The sequence below is a fragment of the Oncorhynchus clarkii genome, chromosome 21 (assembly GCF_045791955.1).
Source record: "Oncorhynchus clarkii lewisi isolate Uvic-CL-2024 chromosome 21, UVic_Ocla_1.0, whole genome shotgun sequence".
Lineage (NCBI taxonomy): Eukaryota > Metazoa > Chordata > Actinopteri > Salmoniformes > Salmonidae > Oncorhynchus > Oncorhynchus clarkii.
The window spans coordinates 41343865-41365709 of NC_092167.1; the positions used below are offsets into that span (position 1 = coordinate 41343865).

At 47.0% G+C, this 21845-nt stretch overlaps 1 protein-coding gene and 1 pseudogene across 1 annotated transcript in view; both read right to left on the minus strand.

Annotated features, from left to right (window-relative positions):
• Nucleotides 1-21845, minus strand: part of LOC139379056 (neurexin-2-like) — a 929896-nt gene that overhangs the window by 282242 nt on the left and 625809 nt on the right. The gene's annotated exons all lie outside the window — the stretch shown is intronic.
• Nucleotides 12137-12260, minus strand: LOC139379683 (U2 spliceosomal RNA; annotated as a pseudogene).

The following is a 21845-nucleotide window of genomic DNA, read 5'->3' on the forward strand; positions in this document are numbered from 1 at the left end:
TTCTCTCTCTCTCTCTCTCTCTCTCTGTATCTCTCTCTGTTTCTCTTTCTGTTTCTCTTTGTTTCTCTTTCTCTGTTTCTCTCTGGCTCCCTCTCTTTGTTTCTCTCTCTCTGTTTCTCTCTCTTTCTCTTTCTGTTTCTCTCGGTCTCTCTCTCTCTGTCTCTCTCTCTGTTTCTCTCTCTGTTTCTCTATTTCTCTCTATTTTTCTTTCTCTGTTTTTTTCTCTATTTCTCTCTATATTTCTCTCTCTGTTTCTCTCTATATTTCTCTCTCTGTTTCTCTCTGTTTTTTTCCCTATTTCTCTCTATATTTCTCTCTCTGTTTCTCTCTCTGTTTTTTTCTCTATTTCTCTCTCTATTTCTCTCTATGTTTCTCTCTCTGCTACTCTCTCTATTTCTCTCTCTGTTTCTCTCTCTATTATTTCTCTTTATTTCTGTCTTGCTCTCTAATCCCCCTCTTTTTCTCTCTCGCTGAGTGATATTCTGTGCATGGTTTTTCTCCCATTGAACATCAAAAGAACAGAGGACTCATCCACACAGAAGAGAAAAGAGAGCTTGTGAGGGAGTGAAAGAAATAAAGAAAGAAAGAAAGAAAGAGGGAGAGAGAAAGAAAGAGAGAGTTTTTTTTGCATAACAGAAGCAGGCTGGCACTGCAAGTCTGAGAAAGTTTTAATTGGCGGAGTTAGGGCCTTACCCCTGATACAGATAGCCCTAGGTAGGTGCCGAACATGCTGCTTCCCTCTTTCCTACTGTTCTCCCCTTATTCTTCATGTAGGCTTCACTACTTCCCCCTTCTCTCCATCCTCTTCCTTTTCATTGTTTATCTATGTTTTCTTCCTCTTATTGTCTGTCCCCTCTCTCTCCTCCTTTCTTCCCCTCTGCAGCCTTGATAAGACACCATTCAGCTCCACTTCCTCTGTCCACGTCTGTTGTCTTATGTGTCTGCAGAAAATCTATAGAAACAGATGACAATACAGGACTATACAACCTAAGTATGGTTTCAGGAAGTATTCATTTCTTCACACCATAGCAACATACACGACATGACCAAAAGTATGTGGACACCTGCTCACCGAACATCCCATCCTTTGCTGTTTTAACAGCCTCCACTCTTCTGGGAAGGCTTTCCACTAGATGTTGGAACATTGCTGCTATAACAGTCTCCACTCTTCTGGGAAGGCTTTCCACTAGATGTTGGAACATTGCTGCTATAACAGCCTCCACTCTTCTGGGAAGGCTTTCCACTAGATGTTGGAACATTGCTGCTATAACAGCCTCCACTCTTCTGGGAAGGCTTTCCACTAGATGTTGGAACATTGCTGCTATAACAGTCTCCACTCTTCTGGGAAGGCTTTCCACTAGATGTTGGAACATTGCTGCTATAACAGCCTACACTCTTCTGGGAAGGCTTTCCACTAGATGTTGGAACATTGCTGCTATAACAGCCTCCACTCTTCTGGGAAGGCTTTCCACTAGATGTTGGAACATTGCTGCTATAACAGTCTCCACTCTTCTGGGAAGGCTTTCCACTAGATGTTGGAACATTGCTGCTATAACAGCCTCCACTCTTCTGGGAAGGCTTTCCACTAGATGTTGGAACATTGCTGCTATAACAGCCTCCACTCTTCTGGGAAGGCTTTCCACTAGATGTTGGAACATTGTGGTACTTGCTTCCATTCAGCCACCATAGCATTAGTGAGGTCGGGCCCTGATGTTGGGCGATTAGGCCTGGCTCGCCGACGGCATTCCAATTCATCCCTAAGGTGTTCGAAGGGGTTAAGGCCAGGGCTCTGTGCAGGCCAGTGAAGTTCTTCCATTCATTTGAAGGAGTGTCCACATACTTTTGCATATATAGTGTATTTCGCAACATAGGCAAAAATGATCATATCCTACTGAACATGTTCAAGTAGTCCCTCCCTGTTTCAGTCTGTTTTCTTCTGTTTCATGCTAATAACTACAATATTTTGCACCTAGCTCCAGACAATCTGGTCAGAAAGCTATTTCCTGGACAGCCTGGCAAACTGGGGTCCTTCAAAGGTGCTTTGGTTGGCAACCCTGTCGCCATAGTAACCACCTGCTGGGCTATGTGATGAAAGCCCTTGTCGTTTTAATAGGAAGTGATCAACCTGCCAATGTGACTCCAACTGGATGCCGCCTGGGAGACGCCCCCTACCAAGCATCAATATTTCCTGAGCAACAAGCTGTGTCAGATTTGGCTTCAGGAGAACAAACGTCTTGCCCTTTCTTTGAGGACACAACATCGCTCAGTGATTAGCTTCCGTTCGGAACCCAGGTGAGCTATTGACAGAATTGAGTTCATTGAACTGCAGTGGCTGATGTGACTACTCGGTTTGCTTTCTTTGTCCTTCACCAAAACACTCCACCCACTCACTATCTATCATGATACCAGTATACGGGTGGGGAATTCACTTTTTGGTCCACCAGCCACTGTGGCAGGTAAATGAAAATAACTACCAGCCACTCAGATTTTTTACCAGAGCAACATTTCATTTGCCACAATTACACACAAAAAATCACTAAACAGATGAGTATGCTTTGTAATGTTTCTAAAACAGGAAATGTTTTATTAGTAAGAATTTTTTTGGTATTTTGCTACATTTCAGAGTTGCTTTATAAATGTATTTCAAATACAAATAAACAGTTGTACAACTGAACATTGAGAATCAACAAAGCGCCCTGCCACAAAATGCTGTACAGCTTATTTAGGATTATAGTTCTACGCTGATATTTCTTACAAGGAGTACATGTGCACCGAAGTTGAAATTCAGGAGCACACAGTCAAGCACAATGTACACTCAAATATTTGAGTCATTATAGGTGAGACAAAAATGTTCAGCTGACTCTTTTGTCACACCCTGATCTGTTTCACCTGTCTTTGTGATTGTCTCCACCCCCCTCCAGGTGTAGCCCATCCTCCTCATTATCCCCCGTGTATTTATACCTGTGTTCTCTGTTTGTCTGTTGCCAGATTGTCTTGTTTGTTCAAGTCAACCAGCGGTTTGTGTTTCAGCTCCTGCTTTTTCCAGTCTCTCTTTCCTCGCACTTCTGGTTTTGACTCTTGCCTGTTCTGACTCCAAGCCCAACTGACCACTCTTCCTGCCCTTGCCCCTGAGCCTGCCTGCCGACTTGTACCTTTGCCCCCATCTGGATTACCGACCTCTGCCTTACTCTGAGCCTACCTGCCGCCCGGTACCGTTGCCCCACCTCTGGTTTACTGACCCCTGCCTGCCTTGCCCTGTCTATTGCCTGCCCTTGTTGGAATATTAAACTATTGTTTATTTGACGTGGCCTGCATCTGGGTCTTACCTTCATACCTGATAGTACGACCTGGCCATGACTGACCCAGCAGACCCATTGGTAGGCACGAGGAACTGCTTTGTGGGCTAATGGAGGGGGTCCAAACACTGGCTGAGCGCCATTACCGGGCGTTGGACATACTGCTGGAGCAATTCCGCGGGTCGTCTGGGGGGCAGCTTGCCACGGTGGTAACCCCACCACCCCTCAGCAACTCGGCGGGTAGCAGCGCTGCCCCACCGGCCATTCCACCTTCCCGGGAGCCCTGGTTACATGTGGCTGGTGTTAACTTTCCACCCTGACCACCACTGGTATACTTTGGCAGCCCAATGGTCTCTCTATCTCACTCTGCCTCTCCTATACACTGAGAGAAGCGTCAGTCAGTTAGGCAGGCCCAGGTAATAATATTGGGGGTTATGAGGAAGAAAATGGAGTGTATTTACTGGGCTTGTTGGCTCCTCTGCCCCGGGTCTGGGTCCTGCTCTATTGGGTAATATTCTGGGTCACATGATAGGCCCGAGCCATGGCCTGTTCACCCCTATATCATCTGGAAGGCAAAGTCTATGCAAACGCTTCAAAGCTGGGACCGAGATACTGATAAACAGCTGACGCTTCACCTCTACTGCATCCGCATGCTCAGTCCAACGAATCACAAGCAGGAGGCCTAGCAACTGTCTGCTGGCCAGTGTTCAGCAGAGTCCAGAGCATAGAGAGTGTTGGTTGGTTAGATGGTGGCAAAGTTCCCGGGTTGATTGTCACAATTGCCTCAAGAAATGTTCCTGACTGCACCGACTGTGAGGCAAGTCTCTCTGGCTAACAACATCTGCTGAATGGCTATTCAGATCATGTAATAAAGTCAGCCTCAGCATACAATGCCACATTACAGACACAATAGTAGCATTTACCACCATCTGTCCTTTCCTAGTCCTGCAATTGCCCATGAGGGAAGGTTTTTAAACAGCGGCTTTCAGAGAGAGAACATTGTTCGTCAGCCCCTCCGTTGGTTAATAACCACTGGACTGATAGCTCGCCCTGAATATGGTCTCTGTCCCTTAGTCCTTCCATTCAACAAAAGCCATCCCGCTAAACAACCATCAATAGTCTCAAAGGTTGCTGCATTGGTGGCTAATGAAAAAAATCACATATTAGCTGATGTCTGTGTTGTCTGATTACACTCCTGCAAACAAGGCCGCGCTGCATAATAACAGTGATTCGAACCAAAGTGCTCACTCGCTCCCCCTCCCCCCACAAGCCATACTCTCTTGAGCTGCATTCAAGCCATGGAACTCTGATGGACAGAATTAACGTTTGCCACTTCCGACACCCCTGCCTGGCCTCTACATCTCCTCCCCCCTGTCTCTCTGCTCTTATCTCAGTAGGCGGCTGGTCACTTGGCCTTTCGGGCTCCAATGCAGACGCTACCGTTGACCTTCCAAGACGCAAGAGACAATTGCTCAATCTCCACCTGTAACCAGAGATTAATGTCTCTAGTCAGGTATCCAATCCAAGAGGTCCTCTATTTCAGATCAGTCTCTGGTGTCTACTGCATTTTATTCAGACTAAAGAGTGGGTTTGGTCTGCGGTGATGATCAGCAAGGGACATTGCAAGTATTATGTCTAGCTACAACCCTTTTTTTGCTTCCTTATTAAGTGGAAGTGTCTTCACACGGGAGTGCCTTGTGCAAATATGAGTAAAAGATAATCAAACATAACCTGCGTAGCTGTAACCAATATATTAAACGGTGCTGAAGGATTTAATACTTGGGCAAATAACGTTCTGCTATGGAAAGAGCAAGGTGGATGTATATTCCCCTGCCAATCATTTCTCAATGCCGAGCACTACTTTCTTGAGATTGAAAGTCACCTTGCCAGATACTCTAGTTGCTAGGGCCATTCACCCCTTTTCAGCTCCCTCCCCCGCCTACTTCACATTGCTTCCTTATGATGAATTTCCTGTTTCCACTCCTCCAAAAAAAATTGAGCTTAGGAGAGCAGTCCTTGACAAAAATATGGCAATTTAAGATGTGCTGCACGGTTCCGTAATGGGTTTGGCAACAGATCTCCGTCACACACCAAAACATTTAAGTAGGCATACACACACACACAACTATTGTACAGACAGCTCAGTTTTCAAGTTACTTTTCAACACTCTTTTACTTTTCAGACTTTTTATTTCTCCCCTCCTCCTGACTTCCCCCTCTATCTGTCTTCCCCCTCCATTTCACCCCTCCTCCTGTCTCCCCCTCCATCTCTCCCCCTCCTCCTGTCTGCCTTTCCATTTCTTCCCCTCCTCCTGTCTCCCCCTCCATCTCTCCACCTCTTTCTGTCTCCCCCTCCATTTCTTCCCCTCCTCCTGTCTCCCCCTCCATTTCTTCCCCTCCTCCTGTCTTCCCCTCCATCTCTCCCCCTCCTCCTGTCTTCCCCCTCCATCTCTCCACCTCCTCCTGTCTCCCCCTCCATCTCTCCACCTCCTCCTGTCTCCCCCTCCATCTCTCCACCTCCTTCTGTCTCCCCCTCCATTTCTTCCCTCCTCCTGTCTCCCCCTCCATCTCTCCACCTCCTCCTGTCTTCCCCCTCCATCTCTCCACCTCCTCCTGTCTCCCCCTCCATCTCTCCCCTCCTCCTGTCTCACTCTCCTTCTCTTCCCCTCCTCCTGTCTTCCCCCTCCATCTCTCCCCCTCCATTTCTTCCCCTCCTCCTGTCTTACCCCTCCAACCTCCTGTCTCCCTCCTCCTGTCTCCCCCTCCATCTCTCCCCCTCCTTCTATCTCTCTGCAGAAATTCAGCCCAGCAGAGGGCTGTGCGTACTACAGGGTTGTCGTTTACTTGGCCCCCACAGACCCCAGAATGTTGGCTTTGTATCTAATGTTTAACAGCATGGCCACGTAACAGCGTGGCCCCGGTCACTTGACAGGCCCGCTAGGCAGAGCAATCAATGACACCACTGCCTGCGTCGTCGTCAGCCCATCGCCGTACCTTCGACATGTCAGAGTTGATATCCTTCTGGCAGCTTCCCTCCACAGGGACGGCCTGTCACAGTGTCACCGCTGGCATTTCTCCCCATAAAACCCCGGCCAGACCACCATCACATCACAAAGGGCCCAAGTGTGATTAAGATCACACACGACATGCCAAACCCCCTAAAAGCCAGCTCCGCCAATGACATTTGACATTCTTATTCCTTCCTCACTGTGAAAAAAAATAATGAATCGGCGTTGAAGGTTAAGAGCGAGACACTTTATCCAATGGAATGTCAGTGTTGTTATCTGATGGTGTGGGGTTGACAGGTAATTACCACCCATGCAGGGTGGGAGATGGACTGGGACAGGTGGGAGTCAGGACCTCATACAATGGTAATTAACCACCATACCGGACGGACGGATGGACAGTCGTAGGGCAGACCCAGCCAATGGACAGACGGGCGGACAGTCGTAGGGCAGACCCAGTCACCGGACAGACGGGCGGACAGTCGTAGGGCAGACCCAGCCAATGGACAGACGGGCGGACAGTCGTAGGGCAGACCCAGTCACCGGACAGACGGGCGGACAGTCGTAGGGCAGACCCAGCCAATGGACAGACGGGCGGACAGTCGTAGGGCAGACCCAGCCAATGGACAGACGGGCGGACAGTCGTAGGGCAGACCCAGCCAATGGACAGACGGGCGGACAGTCGTAGGGCAGACCCAGCCAATGGACAGACGGGCGGACAGTTGTAGGGCAGACCCAGCCAATGGACAGACGGGCGGACAGTCGTAGGGCAGACCCAGCCAATGGACAGACGGGCGGACAGTCGTAGGGCAGACCCAGTCACCGGACAGACGGGCGGACAGTCGTAGCGCAGACCCAGCCAATGGACAGACGGGCGGACAGTCGTAGGGCAGACCCAGCCAATGGACAGACGGGCGGACAGTCGTAGGGCAGACCCAGCCAATGGACAGACGGGCGGACAGTCGTAGGGCAGACCCAGCCAATGGACAGACGGGCGGACAGTCGTAGGGCAGACCCAGTCACCGGACAGATGGGCGGACAGTCGTAGGGCAGACCCAGTCACCGGACAGAAGGGCGGACAGTCGTAGGGCAGACCCAGTCACCGGACAGACGGGCGGACAGTCGTAGGGCAGACCCAGTCACCGGACAGACGGGCGGACAGTCGTAGGGCAGACCCAGTCACCGGACAGACAGGCGGACAGTCGTAACGCAGACCCAGTCACCAGACAGAGGGGCGGACAGTCGTAGGGCAGACCCAGTCACCGGACAGACGGGCGGACAGTCGTAGGGCAGACCCAGTCACCGGACAGATGGGCGGACAGTCGTAGGGCAGACCCAGTCACCGGACAGACGGGCGGACAGTCGTAGGGCAGACCCAGTCACCGGACGGACGGGCGGACAGTCATAGGGCAGACCCAGTCACCGGACAGACGGGCGGACAGTCGTAGCGCAGACCCAGTCACCGGACGGACTGATAGACTGTCGTAGCGCAGACCCAGTCACCGGATGGACTGATAGACTGTCGTAGCGCAGACCCAGTCACCGGATGGACTGATAGACTGTCGTAGCGCAGACCCAGTCACCGGATGGACTGATAGACTGTCGTAGCGCAGACCCAGTCACCGGACGGACTGATAGACTGTCATAGCGCAGACCCAGTCACCGGATGGACTGATAGACTGTCGTAGCGCAGACCCAGTCACCCGATGGACTGATAGACTGTCGTAGCGCAGACCCAGTCACCGGATGGACTGATAGACTGTCGTAGCGCAGACCCAGTCACCGGATGGACTGATAGACTGTCGTAGCGCAGACCCAGTCACCGGATGGACTGATAGACTGTCGTAGCGCAGATCCAGTCCCCGGATGGACTGATAGACTGTCGTAGCGCAGACTCAGTCACCGGATGGACTGACAGACTGTCGTAGCGCAGACCCAGTCACCGGATGGACTGATAGACTGTCGTAGCGCAGACCCAGTCACCGGACGGACTGATAGACTGTCATAGCGCAGACCCAGTCACCGGATGGACTGATAGACTGTCGTAGCGCAGACTCAGTCACCGGATGGACTGACAGACTGTCGTAGCGCAGACCCAGTCACCGGATGGACTGATAGACTGTCGTAGCGCAGACCCAGTCACCGGATGGACTGATAGACTGTCGAAGCGCAGACCCAGTCACCGGATGGACTGATAGACTGTCGTAGCGCAGACCCAGTCACCGGACGGACTGATAGACTGTCATAGCGCAGACCCAGTCACGAAGACTAATTGATACAGGGAACCATACGAGAGAAAGGGAGAGGGAGAAGAGAAGAAAGGAAACCTTTTTTTCTTTTCTCCACAGCCTCCCCTGCCTGTGTACCGGCAGCCCACGTATCAGACATTAATCAAAGAGGAAAAGGAATTGTTTTCCCTCCGCGGCGTGGCGAAAAAAATAAAACATCTGCGTCTGGGAGAAGGGAGAGGTAATGTTGCGTGACACTTCATATCGCCGAGTTAGAGGTCACCTCTCGGTGGCGAAGACAGAGAGAAATCACAGTGCCTTCTCTCCCCTGCATCTCTCCGCTCCCCTCCGTTCTTCTTCTCCATCTACCTGGCCTCCTGCGACACATAGAATCACGGGGCCCTCAAACACAAAGCCACAGACTCCCAGCACATAGTATGCCAACATTATCAGGGAAAGCTCAATGTAAATCTAATGAACATGCTAATGTACACATGAAGATACATACTGTACATTAGCTATACATTAGTTATGTGACCTGGAACTTCAATTAGAAGCGGAGGAAGCACTTCTATGTCCGCATTACCACTGCAGATGTTCGTCCAGACGACCGCTTGTGGACAGTGCTAATTCCCAGCATGCCAGAGTGTAATTATAATTGGCGCTGAGCTTTGACAGAGCATAACCAACGGTTGGGAGTAAAATGACACCATGTAATTAATGTGACTGGTGGGAAATTCTGATAAACTCTAGTCCTTTCATTTGGGGCAGGTGTATAATTTTCAAATGGGATAAACGCATGCAATCTTTCAACATTTAACATGGGAAATGGGTTTGGCAGGAAGGGAACGCAGCTCAAATCAAATTGCACTTAGGAAGTCATTTGAAAAGTGCACGTGAATACCGGGGTTGTGTGGCACTTATGATTGTTAAAATGGAGCCAATCACTGAGCAGGATGCGTTTGGAGTCTGATCTATGCTTTTCAGCTTGTCTGAGTACTCAGCAGTCTATTGTCAATTCATTTTTTAAATCAATTTTACCTATAACCGGAGCTAAAAATGGCTACATATGTTCATGCCAATACAGTCAGAAGCCATTCTCTGATTGGATCAGTATAGTCACGCTAAATTATTCTGGTTTCAAGGGGCCAATCAGCTCACAGTAGCCTGAAACAAAAGTTTTGATTGCAAGGTTTGTATCACCAAATTGGATGAGTACAGTTATACAGTTATAGACTTTTCATAAGAGGACTCACTTGTTTTCAAGAGTTCCTCATTTTGTTCAGCAACGGAAATTCAATTATGAGCTCTACAGTTGCACAACAGTGGCCTTACAACAACATGGATAGGATTGACTCTTGACACGTATAAGACTGAGAGCCAATCATGACTGGCTAAACTGTAGTACTGCAGTAGTACCCTTTAATCCCTTAAGTGTTGCCTGTGCACCATAATCTCTACACCTGTGAGTGTAGTATGATAGATAGCTGGCGGACTGGGAACTTCCCTGTCTGAGATACTACAGAGAGGGTGGGGGAGAAACTGACACAGCAAGACGGATGACTGACAGATAAGGAAGGCATTTCCTCCATGGGGGGAGTTGAGACGGGGAGCTGATGACCCCCCCCCCCAATGGAAACCATGGTTCCCAAGAGGGGCCACAAATCACCCAAACTATCAACTCCCTTGCTCGCTCGCTCTCACGCTCCTCTCTTCACCAACCCCACTCTAAAAGAAGAATGGGTGGTAAAAACCGAGCACCACAACAAGGGGGAGATGTTAATCAAGAGGAAGACGAGGTAAAGTGCCGCAGGAAGCACCGATAAGGGCTAAAACGGGCAATAAATCATGGCTGCTGAGTGTCATCGGCCCCCAGACGGGGCCATGTTTCAAGGAGCCAGACAGAGGGGTAGACGTCGGCTGACAGCGCCTGAGAAATCAAGCCCAGATGGAAGCTGTTTGTTTGGGTAGTAATTAGCTGTTACGCTAGTCGCTAGCAATCCATCTCACCTGAGCTAGAAACGTAAAGGGGCAAAGCCATTCTGAAGGACTTCGGGTTTACTTATTCCTCAGACCTCCTTACCTTTCCCAGAGTACATCTTGCTCCAATAAGATATGCGTGTTAAAAGACAATTGTGAAGTACTGCATCAATCGTATCGCCAAAGAACAAGAGACTATTGATCCCCATTGTTCTAGGAGCCAATACTGGATAAGGTGGAGATAACATCATCACATCTAGACAGCAGGATCATCAGAGTTCACTGTGTTGGCCACTCGTCACCACGGCTCGATGAATATACAACAGCAATGTGCTGTGCTACTGTGGGCGGCCCCAAGCTTTTCTAAGACACCACATACAAGTTTAATAGAAAAATGCTTAGAGAGGCCCAAATTACTGAATCACATTAAATGTGAATTTCCCAGTATTTAGAGAAAATGTTAGATGCCCGTTTCAATTTGGGCAATGGGGGGGATCGAGGGAGAGAGAGAATACTCAGAGAAGGGAGAGAAAATAGGTATTTAGACCTCGAGCATAAACAAGCATTGACAAGTCAAGTTTGTTCATTTGCATCCTAATGATCAGTGAAGCCAGCTAGGAGGATACTGTGAGCCTCAAATGTCTGCTTCCTGATTTACTGCCACTCTGAGCCGCTTATCCCGCCAACAGACTTTGCCCATTGGCTGTCAATTCTCTTCACCCAATAAGAGCACAGTAGTAGCACAGAGGAGGAAGAGTAGGAGGATGAGGGCGTAAGCTTTGGAGAGGGAAGACGGAGCGATTTGCTTTACATACAGGCCGTTTGATAAGCCTTTTCTTCTCCGTCTCCCCCTGCTTAGATCAAGCAGACGTAACGGTTATCGTCCCAGACAGATTAAAGACACGTCTCCTTTCGTAAGTATAGGAAGACGCCAGGGAACCACTGTACTATTTCCAATAGGATCCCCTTCACCCCCTGGTGTCTTAGCGGCAGGTAGCCTGGTGGGTTGGAGTGTTGGGCCAGTAACCCGAAAGGTTGCTGAATCGAATCCCCGAGCTAACCCACTGTTCCCCAGGCGCCGATGATGTGGATGCCGATTTAAGGCAGCCCCCTGCACCTCTCTGATTCAGAGGGGTTGGGTTAAATGCGGAAGACACATTTCAGTTGAAGGCATTCAGTTGTACAACTGACTAGGTATCCCCCTTTCCCTTAGCATCATCATACAGCGCCAATCTATGTTATAGCCTCCCAAGTTCTCGCTATCACGAGTGAATGTTGACCTGCTCGTGCCACACTACGTCTCTATTATAATCCTATGAGCACAGGTATATTGTATATCTGGTTGTGTTAAAAGCCTTAGCATCACATGTCGATACACGGTCTACACCCACGGCTGTGTTAACGGTCAGTGTGTGTTAGCGGTCAGTGTATGCTTTGAAAAAAATATTGAACCATTATTTAACTAGACAAGCCAGTAAAGGACAAATTCGTATTTACAATTACGGCCAAACCCTAACGCAGACAACACTGAGGTAATTGTGGGCCACCCTATGTGACTCCTGATCACGGCCTGTTGTGATACAGCCTGGAATCAAACCAGGGCCTGTAGTGACACCTCTTGCACTGAGATGCAGTCCCTTAGACCACTGCGCCACTCGGGAGCATTTAATATGTAGTCCACCGATAGGTATCAGATATTAAACTGATAAGAAGATACGACACTTGATCTTTGCCAAAAGGCAGAGCAGCGATCTAATGCTACATTTTCAAATTGAGATGGAGATATCTCCAAGATGGCTACATGGTCAATTATTTCTGCATTATTTAGGTGTGCTCCATGGGTGAATACCATTTCCATAGCTAGGGCTTTAGACTAGCACCTTTCAGAAAGGGAGAAAATCCAAGCACTCCTCCGAGGTGACGCGGTGGAGTGGAACTCTGAACGAAGAGGCTGAGGCATTGTGGCCTAGAACAGTTGGTCCAAGTGGGGCTTCAGCGCTCAGAGCAGGGTCCTATGGATCCCAGGGAGTGGGTCATAGATCAGGGTTTCCCAAACTCGATCCCAAGCCCCCCACCCGGTACACGTTTTGGTCTTTCCCTAGCACGACACAACTGATTCATATAACCAACTCATCACCAAACTTTGATTATTTGAACCAAAACGGGGGCCCCGGGGCCGAGTTTGGGAAACACCGTGTTAGAGGATGAGCTAGACAGGCCTCAAACGCACTGTACTGCCGATTTCATCTTTCTCTCTGCATCCCTCTCCCTCCCTCCCTCTCTTCCTCCCTCCTTCCCCACCTCCTACTGTGCATGTCTCTCTCCTTCCTCCGCTGCCTCAATTAATCTGCCCCCCCCTTCTCCTCCTCCTCTTTGTCCCTTCCTCCCTCTGATTTAAGCCCAGTGTGCTGTTCTGAGCAGATGACTTGCTGGCACGTTAGTGGCAGGGGGCAGCAGTGAATGGGGAGGGTTTTCAGTGTGATGGATTCAGAGAGTGTCTGTCAGTCATCAGAGCCCTGACACAGATGTCTCAGACGAAGGAGCCAACTTCTGATGGTTTTCTTTCCACATCCCCTGTTCGGCTACGAAATTTGTTTGTGTTTGTGTGTGCGTGTGTCTCATAGACTTGCGTGTGTGTGTGTGTGACTTTGCGTGGGCGAGGCAGCAGGGGATATAGTCTGTCTACTTCTTAGATGGCTCCATTTTCTAGGTTACATGTCTCTCTGTGGGGTTGTTTCACAGACAACTGCAGAAGGGAAATGTTGGCTAGTTGTGGCACACCAACATCAGTAGTCATATGCACTATATAGACTATATACTGTACCTATACCACATACATACAGTAATATAATTGAACTGAGAAACCTGATTCACGTAAAGAATAAGATCAAAATTCCAATATCCTATCCAGCGCCATCGAGACTTACATTCCTAATAGCCTGGAGGAACTAACCCAGGTGGAAATCGCTATCGGCATCCCATTCCATCCCTTGTGCACACAGTCAGTGAAATCTAGCGTAACTTAATAATATTACAACATCGAAAATACATGGATGTAATTTCCCAATGAATTGTGGGATGATGAGAAATAGTGTCTGAGTATGGGAGTAGTTAAACAACAAGCCCCAATGTTTCACATGTCACCAGGCAACTTTTCAACAAGCAAAGTGTCACCTGGTCACGTCGTCACGGTGACGTGTTTTCCAATCTCTTCTAAACTTGATTGCTGACATGCACAACATTTTGGGACTGTAGACAAATGAGAAAAAAGAAAGAATAAAATATTTTCCTTTCCTTTAACGACCCAGATGGTGATTAGAGCATTGAAGAGGGACAGGACAGAGAAGGAGGAGGAGCATCACTCAGGTAACACGACACCTGTTAGGAGATGCAAAGCAGAGACAACAAAGCCTCGCCCAGAAACACTGCTGCCTGGCAAAGCAGGAGGGCTAATGAACCAAGCAAGCTAACAATCATTTCTTACCAAGCTTCACCAGCAAATACTCTATATCGACTACTGCGTCTATGTCGACTATCACTCACTATTACTGTACAACAGCTGACACTACTACTAGTAAGACCAATTAAAAATGACTATCTGTATGTGTACTTTGTCGTAGAGTTAAGATGAGATAAAACCCACTGATTACGTATTTGGACAGCAGAATAAAAGACAGATCATGCAGCAGCATCTCGCCATTAGTATTTCGTACAACTCTTTCTTTCGTCAGGCACTCTCTCCCTCGTTCTTTTTCTGCTTTGGAATGTGTCAGCCCATCCCCATAGGAATAACCAATCACATTATCCAGGGTTCAAAAAACAGCACCTCAAAGTCCGCCTCATCACCTGAACAGTGACATTTTGGGCCGATTTCCTGTCTGTCTGAGCTTGTTTTGCCTGCGAACTCGTCGGCTGGATTCCTAAAAAGCTACTCCCCTGTGGGAAGTTGATAAATATAACCACAGCTAAGCCAAACAATGAATCAACAACACAACAACAACAGGGATTTAGACTTTTTTTTTCTCACCAGAAAAGCTTAAAAAAACGAGAAACAAACTGTGATCTAAAGGACCGAGAGGAAAGAAAGACAATGGGGAAGTAAGAACAGTAGCAGTAGCTGATGAAGTGCCAGCTCCTAAACCCTACAGCCTTGGGGAAAGGGGGGGAACCTTTTTCAAAGCAGCAGCCATACATAATACAAGCCACTTTGTTTATTAATGGAGAGGGGTCCAGCAGAGACACAAATCCTCAGAGCTAGGCCCGAGCTGCGGCAGCTTTAATATCTAGCCGGATGCTCATTACATCACTGCGCCCTCTGAAGATCCGGCCATCGCTTTTCAATGCCGAAGCACCCGGCCCGGCGTGCTACAATAGAGAGGCAGCGCTGTGCTCGCTCTTCTCTCGCTCTGCCACCTCCCTGCACTTGGCGGTGCTGCTTACAAGTTCCTCGCCGGGACTGCTGGGAACGGGATGAGAGGAGGACCTCACACTACAAGGCCACCATGTCCTCCACCTCCACCACTTAAAATGAGTCCCCACAGAAAGACATGCATGGTGACTACGTGGGCAGTTCGCCATTGGGGAATCTACGGAGAAGACACTTTCTAGGAGGGCAGCCATTTTGACACAGCCATCCCTTCGCCATGGTGCTTTATGGAGGAAGCGGGGTACCATTATGGTCACTATATGAATAATGCACATGGTGTAATATGTAACATTGAATCCATCCACCATTACATAAAAGACCATTCTATTTGTCGTTATGGTCAACTGTCATAGAAGACCATTCTATTTGTCGTCACGGTCAACTGTCATAGAAGACCATTCTATTTGTCGTTATGGTCAACTGTCATAGAAGACCATTCTATTTGTCGTCACGGTCAACTGTCATAGAAGACCATTCTATTTGTCATCATGGTCAACTGTCATAGAAGACCATTCTATTTGTCATCATGGTCAACTGTCATAGAAGACCATTCTATTTGTCGTCACGGTCAACTGTCATAGAAGACCATTCTATTTGTCGTCACGGTCAACTGTCATAGAAGACCATTCTATTTGTCATCATGGTCAACTGTCATAGAAGACCATTCTATTTGTCATCATGGTCAACTGTCATAGAAGACCATTCTATTTGTCGTCACGGTCAACTGTCATAGAAGACCATTCTATTTGTCATCATGGTCAACTGGCATAGAAGACCATTCTATTTGTCGTCACGGTCAACTGTCATAGAAGACCATTCTATTTGTCGTCACGGTCAACTGTCATAGAAGACCATTCTATTTGTCGTCACGGTCAACTGTCATAGAAGACCATTCTATTTGTCGTTATGGTCAACTGTCATAGAAGACCATTCTATTTGTCATCATGGTCAACTGTCATAGAAGACCATTCTATTTGTCGTTATGGTCAACTGTCATAGAAGACCATTCTATTTGTCGTCACGGTCAACTGTCATAGAAGACCATTCTATTTGTCATCATGGTCAACTGTCATAGAAGACCATTCTATTTGTCATCATGGTCAACTGTCATAGAAGACCATTCTATTTGTCGTCACGGTCAACTGTCATAGAAGACCATTCTATTTGTCGTCACGGTCAACTGTCATAGAAGACCATTCTATTTGTCATCATGGTCAACTGTCATAGAAGACCATTCTATTTGTCATCATGGTCAACTGTCATAGAAGACCATTCTATTTGTCGTCACGGTCAACTGTCATAGAAGACCATTCTATTTGTCATCATGGTCAACTGTCATAGAAGACCATTCTATTTGTCGTCACGGTCAACTGTCATAGAAGACCATTCTATTTGTCGTCACGGTCAACTGTCATAGAAGACCATTCTATTTGTCGTCACGGTCAACTGTCATAGAAGACCATTCTATTTGTCGTTATGGTCAACTGTCATAGAAGACCATTCTATTTGTCATCATGGTCAACTGTCATAGAAGACCATTCTATTTGTCGTTATGGTCAACTGTCATAGAAGACCATTCTATTTGTCATCATGGTCAACTGTCATAGAAGACCATTCTATTTGTCGTCACGGTCAACTGTCATAGAAGACCATTCTATTTGTCGTCACGGTCAACTGTCATAGAAGACCATTCTATTTGTCGTTATGGTCAACTGTCATAGAAGACCATTCTATTTGTCGTTATGGTCAACTGTCATAGAAGACCATTCTATTTGTCATCATGGTCAACTGTCATAGAAGACCATTCTATTTGTCGTCACGGTCAACTGTCATAGAAGACCATTCTATTTGTCGTCACGGTCAACTGTCATAGAAGACCATTCTATTTGTCATCATGGTCAACTGTCATAGAAGACCATTCTATTTGTCATCATGGTCAACTGTCATAGAAGACCATTCTATTTGTCATCATGGTCAACTGTCATAGAAGACCATTCTATTTGTCGTTATGGTCAACTGTCATAGAAGACCATTCTATTTGTCATCATGGTCAACTGTCATAGAAGACCATTCTATTTGTCATCATGGCCAACTGTCATAGAAGACCATTCTATTTGTCATCATGGTCAACTGTCATAGAAGACCATTCTATTTGTCATCATGGTCAACTGTCATAGAAGACCATTCTATTTGTCGTTATGGTCAAATGTCATAGAAGACCATTCTATTTGTCGTTATGGTCAACTGTCATAGAAGACCATTCTATTTGTCATCATGGCCAAATGTCATAGAAGACCATTCTATTTGTCGTTATGGTCAACTGTCATAGAAGACCATTCTATTTGTCATCATGGCCAACTGTCATAGAAGACCATGTATTTTGCATCATGGTCAACTGTCATATAAGACCATTCTATTTGTCATCATGGCCAACTGTCATAGAAGACCATTCTATTTCGCATCATGGTCAACTGTCATAGAAGACCATTCTATTTGTCATCATGGTCAACTGTCATAGAAAACATTGTATATGTACATTTGCATGTAGTGCGTGTCAAAATCACCTCTTCCTTCCGTCTGAAACGAGAAAACGAGGAGGCTGGCATTTGGGGAACCACCAAATCACCCAAAGACTAATGTACCAGTTGGGGAACCACCAAATCACCCAAAGACTGATGTACCAGTTGGGGAACCACCAAATCACCCAAAGACTGATGTACCAGTTGGGGAACCACCAAATCACCCAAAGACTGATGTACCAGTTGGGGAACCACCAAATCACCCAAAGACTGATGTACCAGTTGGGGAACCACCAAATCACCCAAAGACTGATGTACCAGTTGGGGAACCACCAAATCACCCAAAGACTGATGTACCAGGTGCAAAGAATAACAATCTGAAAGTTATTTCCATTCTGTGGTGCCGCAGCGTGACATGATGAGCAGCCAGTGAACGGCGGTGGCGGCGGTGGGACTGGTTGGGCAGAGCATTGATCAAAACTTTCTCTGAGAGGATCCTTAGCACCTCTACACAGCACCTCCGCTGGGCAAAGTGCTTTCTCTCTGCCTCTGCCTCTTTCACTCACTCCCTGGTTTTAATAGAAAAGCTATGAATGGGGACACCTGGCAGCAGAAATCTCTGGTCCCAGTGGGGATGTATGACACCTTATTTCCTGTCAGGCCTAATGTGAAAGAAAGAAAGACAGGGGAAATCAATTCAAACAGAGGAGCTGGCTAGGTAGATGGCTACGGGGTAGAAAGAGCTGCTTGGGTTGCTGATGAATGTCAGCCACCGCAGACGTTCATATGGTCTCATAACGAGGCTCGTGGAACCAATCAGCAGATATTCCCGTTAGGAAGATGATGTTGATGTTACTGTCATTCCAGGTTGCATCTATTTTTATTTATTTTATTTATTTCACATTTATTTAACCAGGTAAGAAAGTTGAGAACAAGTTCTCATTTGCAACTGCGACCTGGCCAAGATAAAGCGTAGCAGTTCGACACAATACAACACCACAGAGTTACACATGGAATAAACAAACATACAGTCAATAACACAGTACAACAACCCAGAGTTACACATGGAATAAACAAACATACAGTCAATAACACAGTAGAACAAAAGAAAACAAAACGTCTATATACAGTGAGTGCAAATGAGGTAAGTTAAGGAAATAAATAGGCCATGGTGGCGAAGTGATTACAATATAGCAATTAAACACTGGAATGGTAGATTGGCAGAAGATGAATGTGCAGGTAGAGATACTGGGGTGCAAAGGAGCAAAATAAATAAATACCAGTATGGGGATGAGGTAGGTAGATAGATGGGATGTTTACAGATGGGCTATGTACAGGTGCAGTAATCTGTAAGCTGCTCTGACAGCTGGTGCTTAAAGCTAGTGAGGGAGATGTGAGTCTCCAGCTTCAGAGATTTTTGCAATTCGTTCCAGTCATGGGCAGCAGAGAACTGGAAGGAAAGACAACCAAAGGAGGAATTGGCTTTGGGGGTGACCAGTGAGATATACCTGCTGGAGCGTGTGCTACGAGTGGGTGCTGCTATCTACGCTCATGCAGCGCCTGTCGGTGGTCCTGCTGGGTACCTGACCTTACCTACAAAATAGCCTTCCGTACTGCAGCAGCGAACCACAGCTAGAAGCACAGTGAACACGGACCAACTCAAACACAGCAGCCTGAGGCCTAAAGCTGACAGCTCTGGAAAACACAATCACTATGAGATACACACTCATACACTCACTCACGCACACACACACGGCATGGAGGCACAAGTACAGACACGACAGCGCCTTCAGTAAGTATTCACACCCGTGACTTTGTCCACATCTTGTTGTGTTACAAAGTGGGATTAAAATGGATTTAATTATATTTGTATTTTTTTTGTCAACGATCTACACAAAATTCTCTGTCGAAGTGGAAGAAGACGTTTTATTTTATTTTAATTAATGGAAAATATAAACACTCATATATCTTGATCAGATACGTATTCAACCCCCTGAGTCAATACATGTTAGAATCACCTTGATTACAGCTGTCAGTCTTCTGGGTAAGTCTCTAAGAGCTTTGCCAACCTGGATCGTACAATATTTACACATTATTCTTCTAACAATTCTTCAAGCTCTGTCTAGTTGGTTGTTGATCATTGCTAGACAGTCATTTTCAAGTCTTGCCATAGATTTACAAGACGATTTAAGTCAAAACTGTAACTAGGCCACTCAGGAAACTTCAATGTTATCTTGGTGAGCAACTCCAGTGTGTATTTGGCCTTGTGTTTTAGGTTATTGTCCTGCTGAAAGGTGAATTTCTTTCCCAGTGTCTGTTGGAAAGCAGACTGAACCAAGTTTTCCTCTAGGGCTTTGACTGTGCTTAGCTCTATTCCATTTCTTTTTATCCTAAAAATCTCCCAAGCATACCCATAACCTGATGCGGCCACCAGCATGCTAGAAAATATGAAGAGTGGTACTCAGTGACATTTTGTGTTGGATTTTCTCCAAACATAACACTGTATTCAGGACATGTTTTTTCTCTCAGTATTACTTTAGTGCCTTATTGCAAACAGGATATATTTTTTTTAAACATATTTATTCAGTACAAGCTTCCTTCTTTTCATTATCTTTTGTTAGTAATTGTGGAGTAACTACAATGTGGACAAAGTCAAGGGGTGTCTGGTATTATTGTTATGTGATTACTGTGTGTTAAAGTACATATACATGTCAAATGTATGTATATGTAGCAGAAAAGCTGAAAGAAAACAAAAAGATATTTGTCCTCTGAAGAGGCTGGTTGGGTTCATAATAATAAATAAAAACATTATCAAAAAAGTCAAGGGGTGTGTATACGTTCTGAAGGCTGTGTATTGAGTATCTACTGCACACCATTATACTATACAGCATGCTTGTGTGTCCCGGGCGAGCGAGTGTTGACTGCGTGGATAGTGAGGGTACTCCGGAGGACCATCTGTTTTGAGAGGGCTTGAGGTAGCACACATCCCCTGGTGTACAATAGGTGTACTCATCAAGTGCTGCTTGAACACCCACTGCCTAATAACACACTCACAAAGGTCCACTTGGGGGAAAGGGCTCTAGCCAAATGGAAGGGTTTGGGTTGGGAACCGATGCAGATAACATGTTGTACTACATTCTGAAGATATTGTACGTAACACGCCAATCTGGTTGAATTGCTCCGAGTTGATGACACACGCCTGTTCACAATGCAGTGCTTGTCAGCCTTTGAAACGGTTCAGTTTGACCCGCTTGTGTTGGCCTCTTTCACAGACACACAATCGGTAAGGTGGAGAGAGAAAAAGAAGATTGCAAATGTCAAACCAACAAGCCTTATCTACAACGGCCAGGGTATCATAGGTGTCCTTTCTCCTCCTCCGCCGGTGTGTGTGTCTGATTGTCTCTGTGTGTATGCCTCAGCCCTGCAGAGCGATGGGGAGAATAGAATGAAGAATACTAATGTCTGCCTTCTGAAAGAGAGGGCCATGCCTCTGTACCTACGGGCTGAGCTCGCTGTCCCCTCCACCTGACCTCCCACCGTGGTGATTATCAAACGCCTCTCCTTCTCAATATCACCAGAAGCCGTGACAACAGGGCCAGCCGTAGGGGCCGTGGCCCAGAGTTCTCCCCCAGGACGAGTGCACAGAGCTGGAGCTGGTGTAGCCGCAGTGCTGCCTGCCTGGAAGTGTTGCTGGGTCATCAGCATGTATGTGGCTCGCCCATAAGCAAACAGTGCTGCTAATGCTAACACTGTAGTCAAACAGCAGGCACTGCCCCAGGTATCCTCTTCACTCAAACACCGCACAAAGGAGGCTATTGTATTGAGCAGGAAAGAAAGGGAGGGATGGAAGGGAGCGAGGGAGGGAGGGAGGGAGGGAGGGAGAAAGAGACAGACGGAGTGAGGAGCGAAAGGGAGAGGCAGAGAATGGAACAAAGGGAGGAGCAAGAGAGATAGGTGAATAAGGGAAGATGAATAGAGATGTCAAGATAATACTTATTCCACGTGTATGTCCAGTTGTACGACAGAGAAAGCGGCTGAGAGAGATGGAGAGGGAAGAGCTACGTCTAGGGGAAAGCCATGTAGACGGGGGGGGCAGCCTCAGGGGTGTGTGTGTGTTTGTGTCTGTGTGTGTATAGGGGTTGGGGGGGGGGGGCTCAGCTCCTCAGTACTTAATTCAAGGGCACCTGAAGGAGGGTTGCCATGGGGATGATGTGCCCACAGGGAGAAAAGGTGTGAGACCTCTCCATCCTCACGGCGATACACAACAACAGAGGTCACACCAGCAGAAATAAGTGGGGCGGGGAACAACTATCTTATTGTTCAAGGCTGTTGCATGACCATATTTGACCATCTCGCTCTCCCTATAATAAAGATGACACATTTTCAAGGTAA